The sequence below is a fragment of the Eurosta solidaginis genome, chromosome 1 (assembly GCF_040869045.1).
Source record: "Eurosta solidaginis isolate ZX-2024a chromosome 1, ASM4086904v1, whole genome shotgun sequence".
In the NCBI taxonomy this organism is placed as follows: domain Eukaryota; kingdom Metazoa; phylum Arthropoda; class Insecta; order Diptera; family Tephritidae; genus Eurosta; species Eurosta solidaginis.
The window spans coordinates 315,293,176-315,320,400 of NC_090319.1; the positions used below are offsets into that span (position 1 = coordinate 315,293,176).

The 27,225-nt window shown below is 36.8% G+C and overlaps 1 long non-coding RNA gene across 1 annotated transcript in view; it reads right to left on the reverse strand.

Moving 5' to 3' along the window:
- Positions 1–837: 837 nt before the first annotated feature.
- LOC137237679 (uncharacterized) overlaps positions 838–27,225 on the reverse strand; it is a 480,678-nt gene continuing 454,290 nt past the window's right edge. Inside the window, exon 4 of the long non-coding RNA XR_010949008.1 lies at positions 838–1,279. This is a non-coding gene — a long non-coding RNA (uncharacterized lncRNA). The remainder of the gene's footprint in view (positions 1,280–27,225) is intronic.

Here is a 27,225-nt window from a genome sequence, read left to right on the forward strand (position 1 = left end):
GTCATCGGCGTGAGCACCCCCGCTGTAAGTTCTGCTTGCTCCAAACTGGAAAAAGAAGCGGAAAAGAAAGATTTGATGGTGAATGGGGACAAAACTAGGTACCTCCTGTCATCGAGAAAAGAGTCAGCGCGTTTCCGCTTTGGCAACAATGCTACTGTTGGCAGCCATAAGTTCGAAATAGTAAGATACTCCATTTATTTGGAAGCCAGCACTAACAAAAACAACAACATCAAGTTCGAAATCCAGCGAATAAATGCTACTTTGGATTAGGTAGGCAATTGAAAAGTAAAGTCCTCCCTCGGCAAACGAAAATTAAGCTCTGCAAGTCACTTATCGTACCCGTCCTGCTATATGGTGCAGAAGCATTGATCATGACAACATCTGATGAAACGGCTCTAGGAGTGTTCGAGAGAAAAGCTTTTCGAAAGATTTATGAACCTCATTGCGTTGGCGATGGCAAGTACCGAAGAATATTTAATGATGAGCTTTAGGCAGACATAAACATAGTTTACCGAACTAAAACGCAGAGGCTACGCTGGCTAGGCCATGTTACGCGTATGAAAGATGGACCTCCGGCTAAGAAAGTATTTTTATCGGAACCCGCCTATGGAAACAAAAGAAACAAAAGAAAAAGGTGGCTCCCACTCCGGTGTAAAGGGAAGGTGAAAAACGATTCAAACTCCCTAGATGTGACCGATTTGCATTAGTAAGCATAACGATGGCCAAAACAATTTAAACCGTTACGAACCAGTTAAATAAGTAAATAAGGAAGGGTTATTTTAAGCACAACTCCGAGGACATACGGCATTTGCTTAACATGAGGAAACGACGCTGCTTACTGTGTGTGTATATGTGTTATTTATTGCTTTGTGTAGCCTACTAATCTACCAACAACACTACTATAGTTAGGCCAGCAGTGTTTGTTAAACTCATACATGTACTTAAATAACTTTTTTGTTTTAGTTCCATTGTCCATTGTTGGTTATTTTTGGGTTTCCGTTCCCATTTCAGTATTGGCACTCTTTATTCGCCTCATTTACATTATTCATCAACATGCCTGTCCGTCAATTTGTCAGTTCATGAATTTGTCTATTAGGACGCAGTGAATTTAATAATCCCATTTCGGCACATTAAGTCATTTCGACCAACACCAAATACATAGTGACAGGCAATTTGCTACATTGGGTTGTCATTAATCACCGCGTTTTTTGGCTACTTTATTTACGAAGTGTTGAATCGAAAAGTTGAAATGTGTTCACGTGAGCGCAGACCAGTGTATCTGAAATAATGGGCGTACGTTGATGTGTGTTAAGAGTTTTTTTTGGTAGACAACATTAGCCTATTAGCATGACACTTGATGAAACAAACCTATCAAACTAATTTACTTCATGTTCTAGTTTTGGATTCCATAACTATGAATATTCACACATGCTATATACATATAAGATCGGTAATTGTTTTTTGATGACAGTTCTTTTGAAAGATACTAGCCTCCTACTCATTTGCCGCTGACGCCCGGAATAAAATCTCCCTAGTCGAACTTAAAAACAAGTAAGGAAGGTTAAGTTCGGGTGTAACCGAACATTACATACTCAGTTGAGAGCTATGGTGACAACATAAGGGAAAATAACCATGTAGGAAAATGAACCGAGGGAAACCCTGGAATGTGTATCAAATGAAAGGCATTAAAGAGTATTTTATGAGGGAGTGGGCCATAGTTCTATAGGTGGACGCCATTTAGGGATATAGCCATAAAGGTGGATCAGGGTTGACTCTAGAATGCGTTTGTACGATATGGGTATCAAATTAAAGGTATTAATGAGAGTTTTAAAAGGGAGTGGTGGTAGTTGTATATGTGAAGGCGTTTTCCAGATATCGACCAAAATGTGGACTAGGGTGACCCAGAACATTATCGGTTGGATACCGCTAATTTATTTATATATGTAATACCTGGCAAGATTTTAAGGGTGTTTTATTTCGCCCTGCAGAACTTTTTCATTTTCTTCTACTTAATATGGTAGGTGTCACAACCATTTTATAAAGTTTTTTCTAAAGTTATATTTCGCGTCAATAAAACAATCCAATTACCTTACCATGTTTCATCCCTTTTTTCGTATTTGGTATATAATTATGGCATTTTTTTCATTTTTCGCAATTTTCGATATCGAAAAAGTGGGCGTGGTCATAGTCGGATTTCGTTCATTTTTCATACCAAGGTAAAGTGAGTTCAGATAAGTACGTGAACTGAGTTTAGTAAAGATATATCGATTTTTGCTCAAGTTATCGTGTTAACGGCCATGCGGAAGGACAGACGGACGACTGTGTATAAAAACTGGGCGTGGCATCCACCGATTTCGCCCATTTTCACAGAAAACAGTTAACGCCATAAAATCTATGCCCCTACCAAATTTCAAAAGGATTGGTTAATTTTTGTTCGATTTATGGCATTAAAAGTATCCTAGACAAATTAAATGAAAAAGGGCGGAGCCACGCCCATTTTTAAATTTTCTTTTATTTTTGTATTTTGTTGCACCATATCATTACTGGAGTTGAATCTTGACATAATTTACTTATATACTGTAAAGATATTAAATTTTTTGTTAAAATTTTTACTTTAAAACAATTTTTTTTTTAAAAGTGGGCGTGGTCCTTCTCCGATTTTGCTAATTTTTATTAAGCGTACATACAGTAATAAGAGTAACGTTCCTGCCAAATTTCATCATGATATCTTCAACGACTGCCAAATTACAGCTTGCAAAAGTTTTAAATTACCTTCTTTAAAAAGTGGGCGGTGCCACGCCCATTGTCCAAAATTTTACTAATTTTATATTTTGCGTTATAAGTTCAACTCATCTACCAAGTTTCGTCGCTTTATCTGTCTTTTGTAATGAATTATCGCACTTTTTCGGTTTTTCGAAATTTTCGATATCGAAAAAGTGGGCGTGGTTATAGTCCGATATCGTTCATTTTAAACAGCGATCTGAGATGAGTGCTCAGTAACCTACATACCAAATTTCATCAAGATACCTCAAAATTTACTCAAGTTATCGTGTTAACGCACGGACGGACGGACGGACGGACGGACGGACGGACGGACGGACGGACGGACATGGCTCAATCAAATTTTTTTTCGATCCTGATTATTTTGATATATGGAAGTCTATATCTATCTCGATTCCTTTATATATGTACAACCAACCGTTATCCAATCAAACTTAATATACTCTGTGAGCTCTGCTCAACTGAGTATAATTATGCTTTTAAGTTACATCAAACTTACTCGTTACCTAAGTTATCTTAAGCTAATTGACTTTATAAAGCAGCTTTTATTCATATTGCTGCACTCCAAAAGACGTTTCTTACCGCAGTCTCAATGTCCGTAGAAATATAAAGAAAGCGGTGAAGGTGGGGACTTCTTAAACATTACCTGCAGCAATATCTCATTGATAAGCGGCAGATAGGCTTTGACCCACAGTCAACCGCTCCATTTTTTATTTCCGCGAGACTTAACACCTTCACCGTGGAAGGCTTCATCCAAAAAAATTGAATGGAAATTAATTATTTTCTCATTATTTTTTCTGATTGGTTAATTGAATTGCTTGGTAAATCTAGAAATGAACCGGAGAATATTACTCTTGCAAAAAAGTGCATCTTTGGAATGAGTATGCAAGTGAAAAGGAAGTCCCCTCTCGGCGAACAAAAATTACGCTCCAAAAGGCTTCCATCATATCCGTCCTGACTTACGGCTCTGAATCAAGAACAGTGCCGAGTGACTACGGGATAGTTCTTGCGGGTTTCTCGTCCCGCGCCATTCCTTACCACACCACGACACCTCGTCGCGCTGGCAGTCCGTTCCAAACTATATTATCTTCTTTAGATATTGGGATTTTGGAAAACGCAATAAGTCCATGATGATGCCTTTATTTCCCTTGACATTTGAAATAAGGCCATATCAAAATTATGGCTTTATTTCCAATTGCAACGCGAAATAAAACCATTATGGCCTTATTGCGTATAGTGTTATTGTACCCCACCCGCTACTGGCATCTATCAAGGGAGAGGTACCGATGATCCGTTTGAGCTTTACGCAGATATGTAAATACTGCGACAAATAGGCTAGCAAGGCTACGCTGGCTAGGTCACGTTATGCAAATGGATGAAGCCACTCCGTTTCCGTAGACATAGCTCGAGTGAAAAAAAATCTTAAAAGCAACATTAATTTTCCGAGCGAAATAAGAAACTAGAAAAATAAATTAAAAACTCAAAAAACGATCCGTTGTATTGGGAGAGAAATGAAAATTTTTCAAAAATAACCGCTATGTTCCGAGCGAAATAGAAAACTTGAAAAGTAACTGTTATATTATGGGCAAGGTAAAAAGCTCGAGAAAATGTTGTTATTTTCTGTGCAAAATAAATAAATTTTAAACTATCTGTTATTTTGTTAGTGAGGTAAAAATCTCAAAATTATCATTTCTATTTTGAGCGAAATAGAAAATATAATTGTTACTTCGCGAGTGAAAAATAAAAAGTAACTGCTATTCTCCATTCAAAGCAAAAATAAAGATTTTCTGAGCGAAATGAAGAACTTGAAGTAGTTCAGTCGTGGACAAATATAATAAGCTAAAATTTTGCGAAAAAGAGCTTAATATCAACGCTATTTTACCTTCTTAATGAAAGTATAACAAAAAGTTAGAAAATATAAAAATGTTTAAAAATGGATGTGGCATTGCCCCTTTATTGACTAAGATTTTCTATTTCGGGAGCCATAACTTGAAGAAAAATCAACAAACGTATACCTAGTTTCTTTATGGAAGGAAATATTTCTAATAAAAATCGAAGGGATCGGTTAAGGACCACGCCCACTTTTAAACAAAAGATGTTTAAAGAGTCGTAGACTAGAAGAATAAGCTATAACTTAGCGAAAAATAGTTATGTATCAACGATATTTCACTTAGCAAGTTTTATTCTAATAGAGCAAGAGCCCGGGACTGCCAGACCTTGTTATACTCAGCTGAGCAGAGCTCACAGAGTATATTAACTTTGTTCGCATAACGGTAATCCGTAACGGCATAAACTAATCGAAATAGATATAGACTTCTATATATCAAAATGATCTGGGCGAAAAAAGAAATTTATTTAGCCATATCCGTCCGTCCGTCCGTAAACACAATAACTTGAGTAAATTTTGAGGTATCTTGATGAAATTTGGTATGCAGGTTCATGGACACTCATCTCAGATCGCTGTTTAAAATTAACGAAATCGGACTATAACCACACCCACTTTTTCGATATCGAAAATTTCGAAAAACTGAAAAAGTGCGATAATTTTATTTTTTTTTTTATTTTTAAAGACGGATAAAGCGATGAAACCTGGTAGATGTGTTGACCATATGACACAGAATAGAAAATTAGTAAACTTTGGCCAATGTGCGTGGCACCGCCCACTTTTAAAAGAAGGTATTTTAAAAGTTTTGCAAGCTGTAATTTGGCAGTCGTTGAAGATATCATGATGAAATTTGGCAGGAACGTTACTCCTATTCATATATGTGTGCTAAAAAAAATAAGCAAAATGGGAAGGCAACACGTCCATTTAAAAAAAAAATTTTTTTTTAAAGTCAAATTTTAACAAAAAATTGAATATCTTTACAGTATATAAGTAAATTAAGTCAACATTCAACTCCAGTAATGATATGGTGCAACAAAATATAAAAATAAAAGACAATTTCAAAATGGGCGTGGTTCCGCCCTTTTTCATTTAATTTGTCTAGGATACTTCTAATGCCATAAGTCGAACAAAAATTTACCAATCCTTGTAAAATTTGGTGGGGGCATATATTCTATGACGGTAACTGTTTCTGTGAAAATAGACGAAATCGGTTGAATCCACGCCCAGTTTTTAAACACAGTCGACAGTCTGTCCTTCCGCTCGGCCGTTAACATGATAACTTGAGCAAAAATCGATATATCTTTACTAAACTTAGTTCACGTACTTATCTGAACTCCTTTTATCTTGGGATAAAAAATGGCCGAAATACGACTATGACCACGCCCACTTTTTCGATATCGAAAATTACGAAAAATGAAAAAAATGCCATAATTCTGTACCAAATATGAAAAAAGTAATGAAAAATGGTAATTGGATTGGCTTATTGACGCAAAATATAACTTTAGAAAAAACTGTAAAATGGGTGTGACACCTACCATATTAAGTAGAAGAAAATGAAAAAGTTCTGCAGGGCCCTTGGAATCATGGCAGGAATACTGTTCGTGGTATTACATATATAAATAAATTAGCGGTACCCGATAGATAATGCTCTGGGTCACCCTGGTCCACATTTTGGTCGATATCTCGAAAATGCCTTCACATATACAACTAAGTTCCACTCCTTTTAAAACCCTCATTAATACCTTTTATTTGATACCCATATCGTATAAACGCATTCCAGGGTTACCCTAGGTTCATTTTGCTACATGGTGATATTCCCTTATTTTGTCTCCAAAGCTCTCAGCTGAGTACATAATGTTCGGTTACACCCGAACTTAGCCTTCCTTACTTGTTCATTTTATAAAAGTTGAAATTTCGTCAGTGCATACCTCCAACTGTAGCAGGATCGTTGTTCTATATACAACTTGAGTCAAAGTGGCTTTAGCAGGTATCGTGCAAAAATTTTGCAGACAAGTAGACCTTTCTTTCATCATTTTATAAAGGCTGACTTTCATATATAGTCTTCGTCACGATATAAGAAGCCACTAGCTTTATTGCCAAACACTTTCCATAGAGGCTTTGATTAGCCAGACAGTTTTAATTGTTCTACATTTCAAAGAACATCGAAGAAATTGTATACTGAAATCCGAATAAAAAATAAATAAATGTAAGGCGCGATAACCTCCGAAGAGATCTAAGGCCGAGCTTCTCTTCCAATTTGCGTCGTGCTCCTCTTGATTTTTCCCTACAAATTGGCCGGACGGGACCTACATGTTTTATGCCGACTCCGAACGGCATCTGCAAGGTAGATGAGTTTTCACTGAGAGCTTTTCATGGCAGAAATACAATCGGAGCGCTTGCCAGACACTGCCGAGGGGCGACCCCGCTTAGAAAAATTTTCTTCTAATTGAAAAATCTTATTTCTAAAATTTTGATGTTGCTTTGCCCGGGAGTTGAACCCAGGGCATACAGTGTGATAGGCGGAGCACGCTACCATCACACCACGGTGGCCGCCAATCCGAATACAAAATCTTAAAAAAAAACTTTTGAAATTTTGTTTGCCGTGAAAAACATTCAGCTTATGAAAAAGTATATAGCTTTATGAAAAAGTACAGTTTTCCATTATAAAAAATGTCTGGCTGGACAAAGCCATTATGGAAAGTGTTTGGCAATGAGGCTAGTGGCTTCTTATATCGTGACAAAGACCACATATGAAAATTAATCTTTATAAAATGACGAAAGAAGGGTATATTTTCTGCATAACTTTTTCATAATATCTGTTAAAGCCACTATGACTCAAGTTTTATAATAGACCAACGATCCTGCTTCAGTTGGAAGTATGTATGCACTGGCGAAATTTCAACTTTTATAAAATGACGAAGGTCTGGAAGAACGGGTTCTTAAACTATAAGAGGAAATTGGAAATTTCTTTCGTAAATGGGCGCTACCACGCCCCTATTTCGATCAAGCAGTAAACCAAATTTCTAAAGCCTCAAAAAATAAAATCCTTCGTAACAAAATTCGATACGCATATTAGGCGTATAACAAGAAATATTTTTAGTAAAAATGGCCTAGATCGGTTAACGATAACGCCCACTTTTATTGAAAATAGTTTGGAAAAAGTTCGTAAATGGATGGTAAATGCAAAATCTATGCGAAACATTATTTTATATCAGTGATATTTTACTTTCAAAGTGTCATTATAACAAGAAAAAGGAAAATTGAAAAAGAGTAATGGGCGTGGCACCGCCCAAGTTTTGTCCAAGCAATATCTCTCATTTTTGGGCCGTAACTCTAAGAAGAGTTTACGTATACATATTTCCCTTATAATGAAAAATATTAGTTACTAGTCACACACTCTTTTGATTAGAGAAGTAATTTAACTGAAATGTGTACAGTGCACTGAAACTGACGCTGATTATATAATATTCAGTTACACCTGAACAACCTGAACAAAACATATATAGTAGGGCACTAACTCCAGATTTCAAATTCAATGACGATCAATATCAATAACTCGCGTAAGATTCTATATCGATATGTAGACCAATTTCTACCTATATTGTGTGACAACATTCTAGTTTGGCACACCACTGCGTATGAGTAACATTTTATTGAATAAGCAATGATCAAGTACAAATCAAATGCACATCTTGCATATGAACATTACAGCTACATACATAAGCTATAGAAATATTTTCATAAACTTTATTAAATTGAAACATTAAAATACATACAAACACACTTTTAGTACGAAAAAAGAAACAGCGCTAAATTTTATCTATGTAGGCTACGTGACACTGAATAAAGTAATTAGAAATGTGAACTGCAAAGAAACGAACGAACGGACAATGTCAACACAGTAAATGATGCACATAGTCAAGGTAAATGAAGTTGAAGGAAACAAATTAAGAAAATTAGTGGCGAAAACGAATTTACAGCCCATTACACAAAATTTTCATCAACTGAGCATGTACAAATGCTATTGTTGTTGCTAATTTTATGAAATTGCATTTCAAACTTGTGCTGCTCACTGCTTCCTCTGCTTATGATAAATGTGTTTCGAAGATTAGAATCCAATGTACGTACAACACACACGAATGAGCAGAAGAAACCAAACTTAGAAGATTATTTAGTTTTGTGACATTGGAAATTGAATTGTGCAAGTTGAGGGTAGGTCAAGGCAAATAAAATGAGTTTTGCAAATTAGGTCACAGGCAATCACACTGTAGCTATTGTGGAGATTTCATAGAATTTAAAAATGTCTAAAAGTGCGTGATTACACAGTTTAGGTAGAGTTATTTCTCGATGAGTTGCTAGAATGAACGCGAATCAGAGCAAAACCGGAGGTAATTGCATAAATGTTCGATTTTGCAGTGGCCGTGGATAGAATTATCCTTTCAACAATGTCTTCCTTACAAGCAAGATCTAGACGTGTCCGTCTTAATTTGGGAAGATCACGATTTGGTGTAGACCTTCATACATAAATCACAAATTTATGACTATCTCGCAACTTTTGGTAATACGATCTAAAATTTCAGTGAATTGCGAAGAAATTCTAACCATGCACACACATAGTATGTGCAAATATACATACATATTAGTTTGGGTACACAAAAATGTTCTACGCAAAGCTGTTAATGGAATGAAAATTTCTGTCGTGTGGTTAGGTTTGTAATAAACATGGTCGTGCGGATGTAAATGTTTGCCTATACATGAACATATGTACGTTTGCATGCGGTGCACTTCCCTTTGTGAGTGAAAGTCTATGGGACAAAAACTGTGGTAGGTATTTGGTTAAGAATCAGTAAATGAATTCAAACGAGCGAATTTGATAGTCGTGGATGTAGTATTTGACTACTGAATGGTTTTGTGTCGTGGGAACATTTAAGAACAAGACAGAATTTAATTTGAATGTAAGGAAATTATCTCATTGCATTTTCGAGAAGTATAACGTACTTACATACTAGCCTACTATAAGGAAGGAAATAACTTCCTTATTTATCTTATCTTAACTTATTCAAAAAAAAAAAAAGAGAGGATTTAGACAAGATGAACCTACATTAGGATTACTGTATTCCATAGGAAATATGAGTTCTCATTGTGTATGCGAAAGGGAAATCCCTTACTTCAACCTAATATTAGAGAAGACAATTTGTGCAGAGATCTAAATGTATTCTCAAGCATTGAAGCTTAGTTATCAAAAAAATTTCAAATAATTCTTGAGTTTAAATATGAGAATGTCGTTTTTACTCGGAAAGGTTTTTTTCTCAAACAACTGTGAAATAAGACTGGGACGCTGCTACAACAACAACAACAACTGGGACGGAATTCAATCTGACTGGAATTCTTTTTAAATGTGAATTAACATGTGCTCAAGCTAAAAATAAATAAATATTTGAACAGTGTAAGAAATTGTAAACTTTCAATTGATGAGCAATCTAATAAACCACAGAAGACAAATTCTCAAAAGCTGAATAAAATTTGATTTGCAGAAATAGTAAAAATTTAAACGTAAAATATGCTTTTAGGACGCTGTTAACAGTTTGGGGTCAGTTCTAAAATGCACCTAAAAATTAGATTGTTTTTAGTTGCAGCATAGCAAGAAGCATACCAGGTTAAAAACTAATCTTATCTCTAAAATTTTAGTACCTTTTCATTTGGTTTACTGGGGATACACTAAAATAAGTATTTCTGATTCCAAAGGAAAGGAAAGGATAGCAAAGCAAGGGAAAGCAAAGAAAGGAATGGAAAGAAACGTAAAGAAAAAAGAAAGGGAGGTGGGATGAAAAGAAAGATTAGAAAACAAAACCGAAGTGGTTTGTTATCGATGAACTGTGGGTTTGTTATCGGCAGGTTATGGTAATTTTGTATCAAAGTTTTTTCAGTTTGTTATTGGTGTGTTATCGCTGTCGATAGCAAAGGTTATCAATAAGTTTCGGATTTTTTATCGTTAAGTTGTCCGAGTTTGACACATTATCGACTTATTAACGAAAATTTGTCGATATGATATCCAAATGTTATCGATTTTTAACAAAAAATATCGATTTGTTGTAAAAATTATCCATATATATTATCAAAAAACTAACCATTTACTATCGATGAGTTATCGATTATCTTTCGAAAGGTTAGAAAAATTTTCAGTTTCTTAACGGTTTCTATATTATTATCAGAATTTTATCGAAAAGTGGTCGATTTGATACCGAACAGGTATCGATTTGTTTTAAAAATCATATCGATATATTATTGAAAAACTATCCATTTATTGTCAAAAAGTTATCAATTATCGATCGAAAGGGTGTGGAAAAGTTTTCAGTTTTTTACGGTTACCGTCTTGTTATCGGAATTTTATCGAAAAGTAGGCCATTAATAACGAAAAGTAATGGATTCGTTATCGAAAAACTTTCCATTTGTAATCAAAGAACTATCGATTTGATATCGAAAAGTTTTCGAATTCCCTAGCGCAGTGCAAATAACTTGTTATTGACGACTTATCGGTTTGGTAAAAAATGGATACAGATATACCTGCGAATAAACCGATGACATGTCTATAACTCGTCAATAGCAACCCGATAAGAACCCTGAAAGAAACTTGAGCGCAGACCATACGGCCATAGTTGTATAGCGTCATCAATCACAAGATGAACATACTACATGATTCCCTATCTGCGCTTTGATGGAGATCTGAAGGCCACAATAGAGGTGGATGGTTGGCGCAAGGGTGCCCAAATGGCGGACGAGGCGATATTGTTTACACAGATGGTTCCAAAGTAGTGGAAGGAGTAGGGTCTGCGATATACTGTGCTGATCCGGAAATAAACAGATCCTACAATCTACATTTTCTAAGCGAAAGTATTAGCCGTAACTAAAGCAGTAGAAATACTGGATGAGAATAGCTTATAGCGTTTTCTTTTCTGAAATAAATTGTTGCCTAAGTAAATGGTAAATCCTTAATAGTGTTACTCCTACCCCAGAAAATTGTCAACATTTATAGCGCATACAAAGAACATTTCGTCTCACCATATTCACTCACATCACAAATCACACTAGAAGATTGCGCATTGCTCATGTAAACATTAGATCATCTCTTTTTTATGGGCAATTCTTACGTCATCTTCTTTTAGCTTTTGTTTTTTTTTTCTCTCTCTTTCATTCGCTCAAAGAGTCAACTGTGACGTAGCAGCGCAGAACGAAGCAATTTTGAACTCGTGAATGCGCAATCTGGTAGTTAATCTGCACTCATATTAACAGAGTATATGTTGAACTCAAGAGCGAATTGAGAGTTTCACAGAGTTGGTCTACCACAACGTCATTTTATACAGGGTAAAAGTGTAACGCTTTTGCGTTGCGAGCAGGCAACAATTTTCACAAAAGAACGAAATACCCCGTAAAGGCGTTGCCTGTTTTTTAGAATAGAACAACAACCCTTGCGCGGCGTACAAAAAGCGTAACACTATAGCCAGAAAAGAAAACGCTATTAAACACTGCATCTAAAATTGTGTTAGAGTGTAAGCAGTCTCTGGAAAGAATCGGGACAAGGAGAAGCATACATATATATTGGGTGCCAGGGCATATGGGAATAGATGGGAATGAAAAAGTAAATGAACTAGCTAAAAAGGTCGCATCCCCTGAAGCTTGCTCCGTAGATGCCCCAATTAGATTGAGTGTACATGGTCGACCAAGCGGGAAAGGCGTAGGTTCAAGCGCGGGGCTGTAAAGTGTTGAATATTATGTGTACGTCTTACAAACCTTAGACTAAAAAAGTTGCTTCTGTCATTAAAAAGAATGGACTGTAGACTCATGACGGGAATTCTGACTGGCACTACCTTCTGGCGTCACATGCCTTTAAATTAGGCTTGGTCAGTGATAGCAGATGTAGGAAGTGCGAGTTGGAGGAGGAAACGATCTAGCACGTTTTGTGCTGATACCCTGGGTTTGCCATGCCAAGACTCCAGCTATTAGGAGTGATACAGCTGTCAGATCTAGAAGCAGCAAGTGGCTTAAGTCCTAGAAAGCTTCTAGTATTTGCCAAGAGGATGGCGGTTTTTATAACATAGGTCCTGGTTTTTTCAGTTTGGCCATTAAAGTGAACGTCTGGTAACACTACGGACTCATTCAGTCTATGTGAGGCCCTTATGGGCCGGCCAGTTAAACCTAACCCAACCTAAGGGCTGATAAAAAATGTAGAGAACATTTTTTCAGCGTGATCTTAATGATGACATATAATTCTGAATCCGAATGTCGTTCTGAAAATTGTATGTAGGAAAGCGAATAAGAATTTTGAGGTAAGTTATAGCCCTTGTCATTTTAGGGTTCGCTCAACCAGCTTTAGTTGGGGATATATTCAGTTTTAGAGGTACCTTCGAATCAGTACAGCTCACGTTTATCAAAATATTTACAGTTATGAGGAAAAAATACACACAATTTTTTTGAGCAGCTGTGCATTAAATTATTCAAATACATTATGTTTGCAAACAATTTTGAAAACAACAACAGCAAATTATTTACTTAGATAAGAAATTGTATACGTGGCTAACTCTTTTTGTGGAAGCATTCTCCCGTATAAGTCCTGATCACTCGCTCGAAACATAAGAGCTTATAAGTAAAGAATAATCCCATGCAGTAACATTATTTACGAATACACTTTAATATATAAACAATTACATATTTACTTTTTGCGTTCATTGCAAAGGATAAGCGCTTGTTTTGCATACGATTATTACTTAGCTCTAAGTTGTATGCACAAGTACACTCACGGTCAAAAAAACAAAAAAAAGTCGACGAAAATGTTCCCTTTCACGACATTTTTACAGTCACTACATATACGCAGCGAAAGTTTTTAGTTCTTATGGTGAATATTGATAGTAACTCGGCCCATTGGGTGATATGTTAGGAGGAGAAAGTTAGAAAGTCCCTAGCAGTTTTCGTAAAAGCAATGATATTTAATGAAACTAATAGTGTTATCTTTAAGAAAAAAGTTAACGTAATTGTCTACAAATTGGAAATAACCCAAAATATGAACAGCTTAGGCGATGGCCTTTGAGTCATTCTTTTGGAGATTTTGGATGGAATATACAGAATCGGTGACTTTATCCCCTCGTTCTGGAAGCGTATGAGCGCGAAAGGTCACTGTACGCGATGAAACGGATATCATTAAGATAGCTCTTCTGAACAAATTTAGCACTGCTGCAGAAATTGCTACGGAGTTTAAGGATAGTATAAACATGAATATTAGAATTGCAACGGTACAGCTTCTTTTGAGGAAAAATAATTTGATGGCCCATGTCTAGAAAGAAATCCACTCCATACCGCAAAAAAATAATCCCGCACGCTAAGTTGGTATTACCAGAACATAAATTGGACAAGGAATGAATGGCTGCTACTCATTTTCTCTTGTGAACGTAAAAAAATGGTATTCAGTAAAAGTTCGCGATGCGTAGTAAGTCCCAAAAATACAGTAAGATTGAGTTACAACTGCGTTAAGGTGACTGCGAAGGATTATTCGTGTGGTACGCGATAAAAACCATAGGGGTTGCTTAGATTGTGTTAATAGAGCATTACGCCAACTCCATCACCTACATTGGCTGCATTAAAGACGGCCTTTCACTAAGCAATGCGGGGCTTATCGAGCAGAAAACTGATCGTTGTTGTGAATCCACATTTTTGTATTTTTAGAGCTAAACACACCTTACGAGTCTTAATTGAATGTATTTAATTTGCGCTAATCATAGATTATGACTCGCCATCAGTGGTGACGAGGCTAGTTTCTTTTTTCACAGTACCAGCTTGGCGGGGGGAGTTTTTTTGTGGTAAGAAGTTGTTTTTAATTTAGGTCCCTGGCTAATTAATGAATTGCTTTACCTCAAGTAGTGACGGTGAACCCATGAGATCATTGTTTTCGTGTTTATACTATCCTTGAATTCCGCGAAAGTTTAAATTTATTCAGAAGAGCCATCGTTACGATATTCCTATCAACGCGTTGAATGGCCTTTCGTGGTCGTCTTCTTCAATAATGCGGTGATCAAGTCACCTACTTAATATATTTATTCCAGAAGCTCCTTGGGAATAATTGATTGCAATTTACTTCGCCTACTGTTTCCATATTTTGCATAATTTATCCTTTATAGACAATTATGTTCATTTTTTTTCAAGGATAGAACTATTGCTTTTATAGTGTGACGAATATTAGCAACACTAAGGAATACTATCATCTCTAAGCCGATAATAAGCAGTGACTTGTATGCACATCAACAAATCAATCATAATGTCTGCCCATATGTCCATACACGCAGCGGAGAGTAACGCTCAAACACATGCATATATCTGAGATACTCCCAAAAGTATGCAATCATTTGTGCAAGTATCACTCACATATACACGCGCATGGGCTATGAGAGAAGCTATAAAATCGTGCATCTGTAGTTATAGCTGAGAAATTTGAAGCTTGTAAACGAGAAGTAAATTCTAGAAATAGAAACGCCTAGAAGTATGCGAACGAGAAATCACAGAGTATAAAAGGAGGTAAAGCTGAGAATCAGATTGAGTTTGATTAAGCACGCTATCTGTTGAGAAGTAGTAGTATTGTGGAGTACTTGAATAAAGACCATTTTGCACTATTGAACAGTGGAGTTATTTATTCAACAGTTTAGTGATTCGAACGTTAGTAGAAAGTTGCAAATAAGAGGAATTTCAATAAATTCGTTACAATAGAATATAGTTGCTTTAACGAAAACTGCTGGCAACTTTCTAGCTTTCTCGCCTTAAGATGCCACCCAATCACTTAGGGAATCATCAACTTAACCAAAATAACTAAAAAATTTCGTTTCGTAGCTCGGGTGACCATAGAAACGCCTCTATCGGGAATAAATTTTCGTCGGCTTTTTTTGACCGTTAGTGTAGCTGCTGTTAAATGTAAAAAGGCTTTTATTTATTTTTTATTCTAAGTGTATAGAAACATAAAATTTCCAAAAAAGAAAAAACAATCCATTGGAGTAAACTAAAAGAGTATTTTTTTGATGTTAGGAATGCCCTACATATATTTTTGTTCATCTTACCCAGTTCAATACATATAAATGAATGTGTGTTGATAAATATGTAAACTAACTTAAATAAATTGTTTTATAGGAATTTTTTGGTTTTAGGAATTTAGATAGTTTTGCATATTTCTATTCAATAAACATACCCATGTATAACTGTGTATAAAATGATATATGTATATATATGTTAGCAAACTTGCCGCTTATTCATCGATGCAACATGCGCCAATGGAATCCCGTTAATGCCAGAATCCCTAAAGCAAGAAACTATAATGTATAAATCAAGCTATAACAAAGAAAAAACTTTAGCGATAGCAAACCAATTTTACGATATTTGATTATTGAAAAATATATAAGAGGAGCCTTTAATTACTTCTCACTTACTACGAACTTGACGATATAAAAAAAGTTTTGAAGGGGACAAAAGAGGCCATATATCGTCGGTCCCATGAAAGACTAACACGCTTCACTTGTACGCTTGGAAGACTAGCACAGTTTCTTGTTCATGTGGAAGGCTAATAAATTTCGTTAAGAGAAGCTTACTACATCCCAAGCGCGTTTTGGGGGCTTAGAATATATCAGCGGCAGGTATGCCTGTCGTAGGAGGCGACTAAAATATCAAATTGATTCAAGGGGTAGCGCAACCCTTTGAAGGGGTTGCCAGCGCAATATATGTATAGCTTCTCCAACCCAATTGTCAACCTCACCTACTCGTGGCGAATCCTGTGTCCTTAACTGCCGCGGCTCTGGCGACCCCAAGTTCCTCATGGATCTAGGGTGTGGGAGGGCTGGATGGCCCAGAAGGTTTCATGTGGTCATACCAAATCGTTCAAATCACCAAACCTTAATGGTGCTTGTAACCGGAACGTACCGGAACCCGCAAAGGACCATCAACATCGATACCACTCCAAGGCCTTTGGGGAGGGGCTTTATCACAACAACAACAACAACAACGAACGCGGTCGCTACAAATTGGTGGATTTGCTACCACCCTTCTGGGCCGATCATGTGGCCAAATATTTGCTCGAGCATTTGTCGGTTCTGATTTCATCGTAGGTTAGGTTAGGTTCAAGTGGATGCCGTCCACATCGGAGCGGCACACTTAAGCCTTTATAGGCCCATTGTGAAACAACACGGATTTGTTCTTAATTTCCTATTCAAACCACTTCGTTGAGTTTGTGAAGCTAACTAAGCGTCGTGTATTGACCTCAGCTATATCAGTCAGATTTACGATCTACGTTGCCTTCTTCAAATGAGCGCTGGACATTCACAGAGTAGATGCCTAACAGTTTCAGGCTCTTCTTCGTTGTAGCAGCTTCTACAATAATCGGTAAATCGAGCCGTTTTTCCTTCTATGTATGTATTTTTAGTGCCTGCCTATAGAGAAAATTTGGTCTACGTCGTGTTTTACTTCACTAAAGCTTCTCGTACTATATGATTTAACTTCTGTGAATAGTTTCGTTGTTCATTCTCTTTATGGTTTATTTTTCCAACGGTCTGGTCACAGTCTTATAGCTTCCTTCATATTTTCTTGGCTAACGACTTTCATGTACTCCCGATCCGTTAACTATTTTGTTTGCTATATTGTATAGTAGGAGATTCAGTAATGCTTGATGATCCGAACTATGTTTGCCGACAGCTCGGAGACGTACAGTAGTTTGGGTAGGAGTAGAAATTCTATTCTAGAACCCTCAGCAACATCTTTTTGCTGTATTTTGGTAGTCCAAACTATATTCGAATCCAACTTCTGCTACATGTATCTTTTGGTAGGAGTATCAATTTAGTTTTTTCACCCTCCAGCTGGATTCCGAGGGAACTTATTGGCTTTTTTTGTGTGCGATTTCTAAATGCTTTTTCTGTATTTTGAGATATAATGAGTAATTGTAGCATCCTGCATATCAAGATCTAAAATATCATTCCTATGGTCGTCCACATCTGACTTTCATGGTTAATGGACTCTCAGAGATTAAGTTTATGAAAATGCGATTCCTAAACTGGCCTCTTATAAAGCGTTGTAGGTAGGACGGGATTGGGAATTATTGCTTCTTACGGCTTAGGTGGAAGTAGTACTCCTGCGAATATCTGGTATACCGGGGCTTTGAGATTCATAATAGCGGCATTGTATGTTCTAGTGTGTAAATATATATGTATCTCTGTCTGTCAATACAAACTTATGAATGAAAGCTAGTTTACTTCATTTTCTTGACTTTAATCAAATTTACTGTTTCAGATCACATACTTTCAGTGCCAGGCAACAACGCAGTTCAACAAGAAAGTGAACAGGAGGCATTAACAACAACTAAAACTGCCTAAAAGTGCAACCTGTTAAGCACAGTTGTTGTCTTTTTTGTGTGTTTGTTTCGAACAACTGTTGCAATGCCTTAAAGCTGTGACGCTTTTGGGAGAAAATTGGTGCATACAAATCATTCTTATGTACGCAATTATGCATACGAAAACCCAAATGGATGCAATTCAGCATACATGCAAATATACTATAAGCAAATATGTACGCATGTGTGTATGTAATATATGCAAACTTATTTCCTGCAAGTACGTATTTACTTGTTATACACAGCTGAGCAGAGCTCACAGAGTATATTAACTTTGTTCGCATAACGGTAATCCGTAACGGCATAAACTAATCGAGATAGATATAGACTTCTTTATATAAAAATGATCTGGGTGAAAAAAGAACTTCATTTAGCCATGTCCGTCCGTCCGTCCGTCTGTAAACACGATAACTTGAGTATGTTTTGAGGTATCTTGATGAAATTTGGTATGTAGCTTCCTAGGCGCTCATCTCAGATCGCTATTTAAAATGAACGAAATCGGACTACAACCACGCCCACTTTTTCGATATCGAAAATTTCGAAAAACCGAAAAAGTGCGATAATTCATTACCAAAGACGGATAAAACGATGAAACTTGACCTTATGACGCAAAATAGAAAATTAGAAAAATCTTACACAATGGGCGTGTCACTGCCCACTTTTAAAAGAAGGTAATTTAAAAGTTTTGCAAGCTGTAATTTGGCAGTCGTTGAAGATATCATGATGAAATTTGGTAGGAACGTTACTCCTATTACTATATGTGTGCTAAATAAAAATTAACGAAATCGGATAACAAACACGCCCACTTTAAAAACAATTTTTTTTTAAGTCAAATTTTAACAAAAAATTTAATATCTTTACAGTATAAAAGTAAATTATGTCAACATTCGACTCCAGTAATGATATGGTGCAACAAAATACAAAAATAAAAGAAAATTTCAAAATGGGCGTAACTCCGCCCTTTTTCATTTAATTCGTCTAAAATACTTTTAATGCCATAAGTCGAACAAAAATCTACCAATCCTTGTGAAATTCGGTAGGGAGATAGATTCTATGACGATAACTTTTTTTTTGTGAAAACGGGCGAAATCGGTTGAAGCCACACCCAGTTTTTATACACAGTCGACCGTCTGTCCTTCCGCTCGGCCGTTAACACGATAACTTGCGCAAAAAACGATATATCTTAACTAAACTTAGTTCACTTACTTATCTGAAGTCACTTTACTTGGTATAAAATATGGCCGAAATCCGACTATGACCACGCCCATTTTTCCGATATCGAAAATTACGAATAATGAAAAAAAAAAAAAAATGTCATAATTCTGTACCAAATATGAAAAAAGAGATGCAACATGGTAATTGGATTGGTTTATTGACGCAAAATGGGTGTGACACCTACCATATTAAATAGAAGAAAATGAAAAAGTTCTGCAGGGCGAAATCAAAAGCCCTTGTAATCTTGGCAGGAATACTGTTCGTGGTATGACATATACAAATAAATTAGCGTTACCCGACAAAAGATGTTCTGGGTCACCCTGGTCCACATTTTGGTCGATATCTCGAAAACGCCTTCACATATACAACTAAGGGCTACTCCCTTTTAAAACCCTCATTAATACTTTTAATTTGATACCCATGTCATACAAACACATTCTAGAGTCACCCCTGGTCCATCCTTATTGCGATATCTCGAAAAGGCGTCACCTATAGAACTAAGGCCCACTACGTTTTAAATAATCATTAACATCTTTCATTTGATACACATGTCATACAAACACATTCCAGGGTTACCCTACGTTCATTTTGCTAAATGGTGATTTTCCGTTATTTTGTCTCCAAAGCTCTCAGCTGAGTAAGTAATGTTCGGTTACACGCGAACTTAGCCTTCCTTACTTGTTTTTATTTTTGTTTTTACTACTCTTTCCTTCAATGGCTGCAATTCCGCAAATACCAGATTTAAGTGATCCTTTTCAACATTAACATCATCATCATCGTCATTATCATTGTATCAGTTAACCATTGAATGCAGCATAGACAGCAACAGAAAAAACAAAAGCAACATTTGGGAAGATGAATGCGTGTGGCGTTAAATTTACATATAACATCTGCAATTACTTCAATTTATTTACGTTTATCAACATGCAATGTGCAATTTGCATCCTCTTCTAGACGAGGAAAGTCTGTAACATACACGCATACATGAATGCCAATTTATGAGCATATCCTGCAAAAATTCCCGCACTTTGCTGATAGGTAAACCTTATCTATTAGGTATATTAAGGTGGCGTATGATGCTACCATTCCCAAAAGTCACACCAAAGTAAATCGCACTCCTCTATATAAAACATGTCACCCCTTTGCCCACTGGGGTTACGAGGAAAACACAAGTGGGAGCCAGGGTCTTGGTTTTGCGGTAGGAAAGAGCCATTTTCATCAAGTACTGACGATCAAGGCAGGGAGCGAGCATCTCGCCACGATAATCATCAAGATAAGATTGGTTAATAAACAATTTATTTGCGCCTAAATGATGGGATTGCTATGACTCTTCCTTTGAGAAATTATAGGAGATATACGGCCGTCATTGCCATGAAATTAGCAAGCAGATGAACTTATCTAACCACTGCGGATTGGCGACCTCGCTAAGAAGAACTTTTTCGAAGTGAAACATAATTTTTTAAACATTTTTGTATGTGGATTTGCCCGGAAATTGGGGAACCGGTTTCGAAAAAGATTGATATTCGAGAACGAGAATAATGCAAAGTACTTCAAGATATCAAAAACCATAAAGGAATCGGTTCATTCGTGACGGATATAAATAAATTCAAAACTCTGAGCAATGAGCAGTACTTTGATAAGGTAAGTGAAAAGTAAAATCGTCTCCTGGTGAATAAACATTACGCTGGGTAGATAAGGTTGAACTAGTCGTTCAATAAACACCTCACATAGAGGGAATGTGTCCATAGTGTTGTCATAATTTGTTTGACGAACAAACGAAAGAGCTCCTATTAGTTGCCAGGACTTATGTTATAGAATAAATCCGCCCTATTGGGAAATACAAGAAGTTTTCTAGGACCTAGTTTAATTGATGCCGCGGGAGCTGGCAACTCTACTGCCCCTTATAGCTAAAGCCTTGACCTGGCGAACACAGTACATGAACAAAGAAGGTGCTCAAACTTTTCTTCTTGCAGCGCGCACTTTCTACTGTAGCTGGCGGGGTGTAACTTAGAAGCATGGGATGTCAGAAGCCCAGTTAGTATGCACATCGTGAGCCTTTAGTCTTCTCTCTTCAGAGATATGAGCTACTTTGTGAGTCTTATATCGTAGGATTTGCGCATGATCTTAGAAATTTTGCTGCTCCGCGCTTCTGCCCACGCCTTTCTTGCTTGATAGATCATATGCAACTGCTGGCTCCTTTTGATTTCTCTTAAATGGATTGACACGTTTAATGTTGACTCAGCGATTGCTGCACCCTTATTTGCCATATAATCAGCCCTTTCGTTACCTTCTATATTCTATGACCAGGAACGCAGTACAGATATATGGTCCGGTTTGAGCGAAGTTTTTCCAATACTTCTTCGCTTTCAAGGATACTTCTTAATAAACTACTGTATGAGATTATTTCCTTAATCCCCACCTAACTATTAAGCACCCTATATATTGAAGTAATGTTAGAGTTCTTCGTCGATCAGCCCATTACGAGACGCAACCCACGTAATACAAACTGGCAACTACATAATGAGCTGTTAGCAAGAGAACTACCAGAACTGCCCCCACAAAGCCCCTCATCAACGGAGGAGCTAAAGGGTCTGGTAGAAACCTTCACATCGGCATTATCAAATGCCTTAGAACAGGCTTGTCCATTGCTAAAACCACGCGGTAAGCGTAAACCTCATTGGTGGTCTCATGATCTGGACCTACTTCGTAAATCCTGTAGAGCACAGTTCAATAAAGCCAAATTCTTTGATAACGGATCACAATGGCTAGAATACAAGGACAAACTAAGGACCTACAAAAAATTTCTGAGACAAGCGAAGAGAACTTCATGGAGAAATTTCTGCACTGGAGTCGAAAGTGTCGTTGACACATCAAGGCTACGGTGCGTGCTTTCTAAGACGCAAACAGCTATTAGCTTTCTGCGGAGACCGAATGGTACCTGGACCAGCACAGAAGGGGAAACCCTAGAGCTGCTCCTGGACACACATTTCCCGGGAAATATGACCTAGGCACCGGAAGTACCTGCAGCAAACCAAGCTGTGAATATACCCATCACTGAGGAGAGGGTGAGTTAAAAGTTTTAAACCTTTTAAGGCTGCTGAATTAGACGGGATTGTCCCCGCTCAACTTATCTACTCTTTGGAGTTATCAGCCAACTGGATGCGGCACATATATACCGCTTGTTTGGCTCTGAACTATATTCCGTGTGCATGGAGGAGCGCCACGGTCATATTCATTCCTAAGGCAGGCAAAGCCTCTCACTACGAGCCGCAGTACTACAGACCTATCAGTCTTTCATCCTTCGTACTCAAGACCCTAGAGAGAATAGTTAGCGATTTTCTCACTACAAGCATTGATAGGAACCTCATTTCGGGCTATCAACACGCGTACACCAAAGGAAAATCTGCGGAGACTACCCGACCACTGCAGTGTATTCCAGGCAGAAGTTGCAGCCATAATGGAAGCCGCAGCTAGGATAGGTACATACAATGTCGGCAAAGAAATTTTTATCTTCAGCGACAGCCAACCTGCCATAAAATCTCTGGGCTCCCACTCGTTCAATTTTGAACTAGCACTAAACTGTCGCTGATCTCTTCAAGAAATGGCTCAACAGAACCGTGTACACCTCACATGAGTCCCTGAACATAGGGATATCGAGGGAAACTGCATTGCAGATGAACTCGCTAGGCGGGGTACAACCAGGCAGGTTCTTCCTGGACAGGAACGCTTAGGTATGCCCCTGTCCACATGCAAGCTAATGCTAAAAGAGTACATCTACCGTCAAGCCGACGAAAGATGGCTACAAACACCGGGGTGTCGAACATCGAAAGAAACCTGGCCTAAATGGGGTCCTAAAAGATCCCGTCACGTGTACAACCTAAGAAGGGATACAATTTCCACACTTGTGGAGGCACTAGTGGGTCCTTGCCTCATAGGTAGGCATGCAGAAAGGTTAGGGGCGCTTTATCGTCGTTGCTGTAGGAGTTGTAAAGAGGATGAGGAGGAGGAAACGGTGGTTCACCTCATTTGCAACTACCCATCACTACGCGGAGCACAGCAGCGCTTTCTGGGAGCTCCATTTCTTGATAATCTGAGCCAGGTTGTGGAGCATGACGTCAAGGACCTGGTAGCTTTCATCAGGTCCTGAACATGGTTCGAAGGGGGAAAGGTAACGGTGTTTTTCGTGAGCTCTGTGAAGTTGGCATCTACTTGGTCGAATAATTAAAAAAACCATATCTCATTCGTTTGTCCACCGTTTGTCCATGTTTGTCCAGGAAAAATTTTCGTTTGTCCCCCTTTTGTTAAAAAGTTATTTCAAAAAAAAAAAATCGTGTGTGAAGTTGGCACCTCCATTTGCGAGTATTTAAAAAAACTAAATGCCATTCGTTTGTCCATCGTTTGTCCACGTTTGTCCAGGAAATATTTTCGTTTGTCCACCTTTTGTTAAAAAGTTATTTCAAAAACAAAAAAAATCCCGTGTGAAGTTGGCACTTCCATTTACGAGTAATTAAAAAACCCAAATGCCATTCGTTTGTCCATCGTTTGTCCACGTTTGTCCAGGAAAAAATTTCGTTTGTCCGCCTTTTGTTAAAAAGTTATAACAAAAACATTTTTTTTTTGAAAAAACCCAAAAAAATTTTTGTTTCGCTTTATTGTGCTAAATCGTATGTCCGTCGTTTGCCCATCGTTTTTCCCTGTTTGTCCAGGAGAAATTTTCGTTTATCCGCCTTTTGCTAAAAAGTTATTTCAAAAAAACAAAAATCATGTGTGAAGTTGGCACCTCCATTTACGAGCACTTAAAAAAACCAAATGCCATTCGTTTGTCCACGTTTGTCCAGGAAAAATTTTCGTTTGTTCACCTTCTGTTAAAAAGTTATAACAAAAGCATTTTTTTTTTTTTTTGAAAAAACTCAAAAAAAATTTTGTTTCGCTTTATTGTGCTAAATCGTATGTCCGTCGTTTGTCCATCGTTTGTCCCTGTTTGTCCAGGAGAAATTTTCGTTTATCCGCCTTTTGCTAAAAAGTTATTTCAAAAAAACAAAAATCATGTGTGAAGTTGGCACCTCCATTTACGAGCACTTAAAAAAACCAAATGCCATTCGTTTGTCCATCGTTTGTCCATCGTTTGTCCACGTTTGTCCAGGAAACATTTTCGTTTGTTCACCTTTTGTTAAAAAGTTATCACAAAAACATTTTTTTTTTCGAAAAAACCCAAAAAATTTTTGTTTAGCTTTATTGTGCTAAATCGTATGTCCGTCGTTTGCCCATCGTTGTCCATGTTTGTCCAGGAAACATTTTCGTTTGTCCACCTTTTGTTAAAAAGTTATTTCAAAAAAACAAAAATCGTGTGTGAAGTTGGCACCTCCATTTACGAGTAATTGAAAAAACCAAATGCCATTCGTTTGTCCAGGAAAAATTTTCGTTTGTCCACCTTCTGTTAAAAAGTTATAACAAAAACATTTTTTTTTTGAAAAAACCCAAAAAAATTTTTGTTTCGCTTTATTGTGCTAAATCGTATGTCCGTCGTTTGCCCATCGTTTTTCCATGTTTGTCCAGGAGAAATTTTCGTTTGTCCACCTTTTTTTAAAAAGTTATTTCAAAAAAAAACAAAACTCGTGTGTGAAGTTGGCACCTCCATTTACGAGTAATTAAAAAAACCAAATGCTATTCGTTTGCCCATCGTTTGTCCACGATTGTCCAGGAAAAATTTTCGTTTGTCCACCTCGTGTTAAAAAGTTATAACAAAAAATTTTTTTTTTCGAAAAACCCCAAAAAAATTTTCCACATAAAAAAAGACTAAATGCCGCAAATAAATTTACACATAATTTCATGAGCAGCAATTGTTTCGATTTTTTTCGAAAAAAATGATTTTGTTATAATTTTTTAACAAAAGGTGGACAATAGGAAATCTTTCGTAGACAAATATATTGACAAACGATGGGCAAACGACGGACACAAAAAGCGAAAAAAACTTTTGGGGTTTTTCGAAAAAAAAAATTTTTGTTATAACTTTTTAACACGAGGTGGACAAACGAAAATTTTTCCTGGACAATCGTGGACAAACGATGGGCAAACGAATAGCATTTGGTTTTTTTAATTACTCGTAAATGGAGGTGCCAACTTCACACACGAGTTTTGTTTTTTTTTTGAAATAACTTTTTAAAAAAAGGTGGACAAACGAAAATTTCTCCTGGACAAACATGGACAAACGATGGGCAAACGACGGACATACGATTTAGCACAATAAAGCGAAACAAAAATTTTTTTGGGTTTTTTCGAAAAAAAAAATGTTTTTGTGATAACTTTTTAACAAAAGGTGAACAAACGAAAATGTTTCCTGGACAAACGTGGACAAACGATGGACAAACGATGGACAAACGAATGGCATTTGGTTTTTTTAAGTGCTCGTAAATGGAGGTGCCAACTTCACACATGATTTTTGTTTTTTTGAAATAACTTTTTAGCAAAAGGCGGATAAACGAAAATTTCTCCTGGACAAACAGGGACAAACGATGGACAAACGACGGACATACGATTTAGCATAATAAAGCGAAACAAAATTTTTTTTGAGTTTTTTCAAAAAAAAAAAAAAATGCTTTTGTTATAACTTTTTAACAGAAGGTGAACAAACGAAAATTTTTCCTGGACAAACGTGGACAAACGAATGGCATTTGGTTTTTTAATTGCTCGTAAATGGAGGTGCCAACTTCACACACGATTTTTGTTTTTTTGAAATAACTTTTTAACAAAAGGTGAACAAACGAAAATTTTTCCTGAACAAACATGGACAAACGACGGGCAAACGAGGGACATACGATTTAGCACAATAAAGCGAAACAAAAATTTTTTTTGGGTTTTTTCCGAAAAAAAATGTTTTTGTTATAACTTTTTAACAAAAGGTGGACAAACGAAAATTTTTCCTGGACAAACGACGGACAAACGAATGGCATTTGGTTTTTTCAATTACTCGTAAATGGAGGTGCCAACTTCACACACGATTTTTGTTTTTTTGAAATAACTTTTTAACAAAAGGTGGACAAACGAAAATTTCTCCTGGACAAACATGGACAAACGATGGGCAAACGACGGACATACGATTTAGAACAATAAAGCGAAACAAAATTTTTTTTGAGTTTTTTCAAAAAAAAAAAAAAAAATGTTTTTGTTATAACTTTTTAACAGAAGGTGAACAAACGAAAATTTTTCCTGGACAAACGTGGACAAACGATGGACAAACGAATGGCATTTGGTTTTTTAATTGCTCGTAAATGGAGGTGCCAACTTCACACACGATTTTTGTTTTTTTGAAATAACTTTTTAACAAAAGGTGGACAAACGAAAATTTTTCCTGAACAAACATGGACAAACGACGGGCAAACGAGGGACATACGATTTAGCACAATAAAGCGAAACAAAAATTTTTTTTGGGTTTTTTCCGAAAAAAAATGTTTTTGTTATAACTTTTTAACAAAAGGTGGGCAAACGAAAATTTTTCCTGGACAAACGACGGACAAACGAATGGCATTTGGTTTTTTCAATTACTCGTAAATGGAGGTGCCAACTTCACACACGATTTTTGTTTTTTTGAAATAACTTTTTAACAAAAGGTGGACAAACGAAAATTTCTCATGGACAAAGATGGACAAACGATGGGCAAACGACTGACATACGATTTAGCACAATAAAGCGAAACAAAATTTTTTTTGGGTTTTTTCGAAAAAAAAAAATGTTTTTGTGATAACTTTTTAACAAAAGGTGAACAAACGAAAATGTTTCCTGGACAAACGTGGACAAACGATGGACAAACGAATGGCATTTGGTTTTTTTAATTGCTCGTAAATGGAGGTGCCAACTTCACACATGATTTTTGTTTTTTTGAAATAACTTTTTAGCAAAAGGCGGACAAACGAAAATTTCTCCTGGACAAACAGGGACAAAC